This window comes from Elephantulus edwardii, unplaced genomic scaffold (genome assembly GCF_000299155.1).
Source record: "Elephantulus edwardii isolate Elephantulus edwardi_28Jun2011 unplaced genomic scaffold, EleEdw1.0 scaffold00064, whole genome shotgun sequence".
NCBI lineage: Eukaryota > Metazoa > Chordata > Mammalia > Macroscelidea > Macroscelididae > Elephantulus > Elephantulus edwardii.
In genome coordinates, this window is record NW_006399814.1 from 1,177,930 (window position 1) to 1,182,884 (window position 4,955).

A 4,955-nucleotide genomic window follows, 5' to 3' on the forward strand; every position below is an offset into this window, starting at 1 on the left:
GCAGGGGGAGGTGGGGCAGAGCAGGGGGAGGTGGGGCAGAGCAGGGGGGAGGTAGGGCTGATGGGAGAGGGTCCTGGGTGAGCCCTGTCCTCCCTGGGCGTGGGGATGAAGGACAGTCTTCAGCACAAGGGTCCAGGGCCTGACCTGGGCACCATCCACTCACACTCAGGGTGCCCCCTAGGGGCCCCAGGCAGGCTCCCAAGGCTCCATATGCCCCTGTGGATGGACAGCGTGGTGGCTCATATCTGCCACCCCTGCTCCAGGACTGAAGCCTGTCCCCAGTGAGTTCCTCTCCAATCCTGCTCTGTCCACAGCCCCACCTGAGGGCACGGGACACAAGCACTGGGGCGGGGGTTCAGCCTCAGACAGGAAAGCGAGGTGCGCAGCGCCCTGAGAGTGGACCTGGCCCAGCAGCCCTGGCCACAGCGTGTTTACAGACCTGGGTCTGAATGGCGAGGTGGGAGGGGGAGTCCGCCTCAGGATCGTGACAAGCAGTCCACTAGTCCCCCTCAGGGGAGCTCCCCCCACCCTGGGCCTGGAGGCTCAGGATTGGTGCTTGGGGTGCAGAACCCCAGGACAGCAGCTCAGCCACATGCCGCTGCCCACCATCCCCAGGGGCTGGCCCTGGGTGGTCACCACACCTACAGGCCTCCAGGACCAGCTCCTGGCCGTCCCCTCAATGACTGGAAGCCCACCCTACCCCTGACCATGCTGATAGGGCAGGCCGGCCACAGGGAGCATCTGTCTCCAGAGCCAGTCGCCTCACCTTTGTCTCTGGGATCAAAGCCACTGGCATCTGCACACCTATCCCTAGACACAGGCTCCCACTCATGGTCACTGTCCCTGGGGCCGGATGCTAGCTGGTCAGGTGATTGCCTTCCTCTCCCTGACCTGGAGCACCTTCCAGAGCCTGGCTGTCCCCAGGATCCAAGAATGTGGCCACTCCTGTTCTCAGGTGAGTACCCAGGCCTGTAGGCAGGTAACACAGGTGAGCCACATCCCCACCACAGGCAGGCCCCCATCTAGTCCCCATAGTACAGGAGCGACAACTGACAGGGTGCCAGGTGCTGGAGGTGCAGGGTAGTGGTGGCCAGGGACACTAAGCTGACCTTGGGTGGGGGTGTCTTAGCTGGGGGAAAGAGACCACAGCCCTGTCCACCAGAGAGAGGCCTGGGCAGGACCTCTCCTGAGTCTACCTCTGTGTATAACTGAACACTACCTCATCCCAGGGGCTCATGTGGGGACTCATGGGGAGACCAGTCCCAGAGGAGGGGCACATCCAAATGGGGACTGTCCAGAAAGAGGGCTCATCTTGAGGGAGGCTCGTTGAGGGGCCTCCCGCAGCACTAACATCCTCGCTGGAGGGAGGGTTTCACCAGCTTATGGGGCCTCGACAGGACCCAGCATGTCCCAGGAGGTAGCCCTGTCCTGAAGCAGGACTGGACTCTGCACAGAGGGAGCTGGGATGTGAGGACATGTCTTTCAGGGATGGGACACCCCCAGGAGGCGGTGGACCTCCAGTTGGGGCTCTAGAAGTGAAATGACCAGCACCTTCTGAGAGGGCAGAGGGTGGACGTGAGGGGACCTGGCACGGTTCTCTCCACGTTCTCTCTTCGAAGCTGCCGCCAGGGCAGGTCCAGGAGGGCCTGGGGAGGAAGACAAAGATGCGGGTGGGCTGTGGAGCAGGAGCAGGAGTGGCGAGGACAGATCAGGACGGGAGTGTGAGGAGGAGAGAGGACAGGACAAGAGGGGAGGTGTGGGAAGGGGACAGAACAGGGCAGGAGGTGTGGACAGGACAGGAGGTGTGGATGGGACAGAACAGGAGGTGTGGACAGGAGACAGGGTAGGAGGTATGGACAGGGGACAGGGCAGGAGGTGTGCACAGGACAGGACAGGAGGTGTGGACGGGGAACAGGGCAGGAAGAGAGATGTTGAGGGGGGACAGGATGGGCTAGGAAATGGGCTCAGGTGAATGTGCGGAGAAGCACAGGGCTGTTAGGAAGGGCATCTAAGTGGAGGTTGTGGGGGGCTCTGTCCTGTAAGTGCAGGAAGTGGGGAGCAGGTCAGACTCTGTGGTGGAGTTAGTGAGGGGTGACTTTGGGCACGGTTGGGGCGGCACTGGCAGAGCTGGGACCAAGTGGACATCGGAGGAGTCCGCTCAGCCCTGGAGAGAGGTCCTCTGCACCGTGCTCTCCATTGCTGCTGCCCTGTGAGAGTCCCCTCTTGTAGCTCTTTGCGTGACGGGGTGCAGGCTGCCTGGTCCCCACGAGGTGACCTCTCGCCACTTTTGTGTAAGGGAGCCCTCTGGCTGCACTTCTCTGAGGAGCATGGCGTGAGACGGAACCCACCAAGGCCACAGTTCAGAGGCCTCCCTTCATCAGCCTCGGGTGCACTGTCCAGCGCCCTTGTGTAAAAAAAGAAACAGCTGAGAAGCCTGGTCGGGGCCGAGCCCCTCAGTCGCCAGAGCTGTGGCCGCTGTTTGCCCAGTGCAGTGAGTCTGGGCTGCAGCTGCTCTGGGCATGGACTCCAGTAAAATGAAATCTTGAACGATGCTGCTTCGTTTATCTGGGCGTCCAGTGGAAGGATGGGAGCCTGGGGCAGGGAACAGGGGCATCTCTGACCCGGTCAGGCACATGCTGGGGAGGCAACACAGTGGGGTCCAGGGCCAAGTAGAGCTCAAGTGTGGAAAGTGGGAACATCCCCCTCAACCTGAAGCTGGAACAGGAGGAGGCGACAGGGATCAGGGGTGTGTGGGGGAGGGATTCAGGAAGGACAAGGATGCTGGGGGTGGGTGTGGAGGGGCAGCTGGGTGACAAGTCAGAGCCCTGGATATGCAGGCAGTGGGGACACAGGTAAAGCAGGCCCAGGGATCACGGACAGGACTCCCAGAGGACCTCTGACCCAGATAGGAGAGACCAGGGACAGTGGAACCCCCCATGCCAAGAGGTGTCTAGGAGCCTGTGATCAAGTTCTCAGCAAGCCCTGAGGTTAGAGATAAAAATGCTCGGGCACAGTGATGTAGTCAACATGGTGGGGAACACGGAGGATTGGCACTGAGGCACAATCTGAGGTGGTGGTCAGTGGTCACCCTCACCCTTGTCAGGCCCCTCCTGCTCCTTGACCTGGACCTCCCTGCCCCTTGCCCTCACGGCACCCCCTCTCCCCACCAACCCTCCCCCATACTCCCTCCTGTGTGCACATCCCTGCCCTCTCCCTGTACCCGCCCCCCAGACCTTGTCCAGCCAGGTCCTGGGAGGAAGCGTGGGGTCCTGCACCTGAGGCCATCCCCCTGCCCCATCCTCTCCCAGCCCTGCTCCCTCTGCATCCAGCCCTTTCTCAGGCAGACGCGTGGTCAGCTAGGGACAGTGTGATGGGGACAGCATGAGGCTGAGACGCTGGAAACCAAGCCCTGGGGAGTGGGGGATTCCTATCAGACACCCCACCAGGCAGGCCATAGGAAGCCCCGCAGAGTCCACTGGAAAGCCCCTGAGGCTCCAGTCCATGCCTCCCCGCTGACCAGCACCCCCTAGTGACCATGCTACTGCCCACTAGACCTTGTCCTCCCCGCTGACCGGCACACCCTAGCGACCACCCCATCACCCACCAGGCCCTGTCCTCATCACTGGCCAGCACCCCTTAATGACCACCCGACCTTCCACCAGGCCATGTCCACCCTGCCAGTCACTGTCTGCTCTGGCCAGGAGGACACACAGTGACCTCAACTCCCTTGATCTCCTCCCTCCCCGGGCAGCCCAGACACCCACCATCCTCAGCAATGTTCCCGGTCCATATTGGGGATATCATGCTGCAGGGCTGCAAGTGGCAGTGGTGCAGGGACACTGACCGGATGCAGTTCACAGACCCCTACACCAAGTCCCATTGTCCATGATCGAGGTCAGGGCCCTCCCTCCCGTCTCTCTGCTCTTCCCTTCCCCCACCCCCCTCCCGCCTCCTCCTCCTCCCCTCCCCCTCCTCCCTCCCACCTCCCATCTCCCCTCTTCCTCCTCCCCCTCCCTGTGGTCACACCTCACACTCAGAGTGACCGAAGCTGTTGGCAGAGCCTCACCTGATCCTTGTCATCATGTTGTGGCCGAAGCCGCAGAAGATTTGGCAAAACCATCAAACCAGCGCAGGCCTGTCCCTTGTGAGGAGAGACTGTCCCTGTCCCTTTGCAATGGCGACAGCTTGGACCCACGTCCATCAGAAAAGTCTAGAAGCCAATGCACCCAGAGTGTAGCCTGGGAGCCCCACTGACCCTGTCCCCGGAGCGCTGGCCGAGGAAAGCTGCCAGCTTGTCGTCCAGTCGCTCACTTCTGTGCAGTCAGAGCTGACACACAGCTGGCCGTCCAGCGGCTTCTGCGGCCGTCAGTCCCACAGGGCGGGGTCCATCTTTCTCCAGAGGAGCCCACAGTGGATTTGAACCATCAGAGAAGCATCACCTTTGAGTTAACAGGACAAGTCTACCCACTCGGGCGCCAGAACACCTGACTAACTACAGAGGTGTTTTTATAAGAAACAATTTCTGCTGAAACTGCACAAAATTTTATAAACTGTCATTTTAACGTCACTTCTGACCAGGTCCTCTACTCAATCTGCACCCCTGGGCCCCTGATTGACACTAGGGGTGAGGTGAGGGCAGGGAAAAGATGGGGGCTTCAGGCACAGAGGAAGCAGTGGGCTGGAGTGGCTGAGGGGACAGGTCTGAGGGGTCATGCAGTGCACAGCCCACCCCCTCCATGGGAGAGCAGCAGGCGGGAGTGAGTGGTGGGACCCTATGTACAACAGCCCTAAACTCCGCTCTGTCCTGTGCCAATCGAACTGTCTCTGACACTCCCATCTCAATTATCCGAGTCACTGAATCAATCCACCTCATAGAGGGCCTTCCCCTCCTGCGCTGTCCTTCCACCCTCCCAAGCATGATGTCCTTCTCCAAGGACCGGTCTCTCCTCACAACA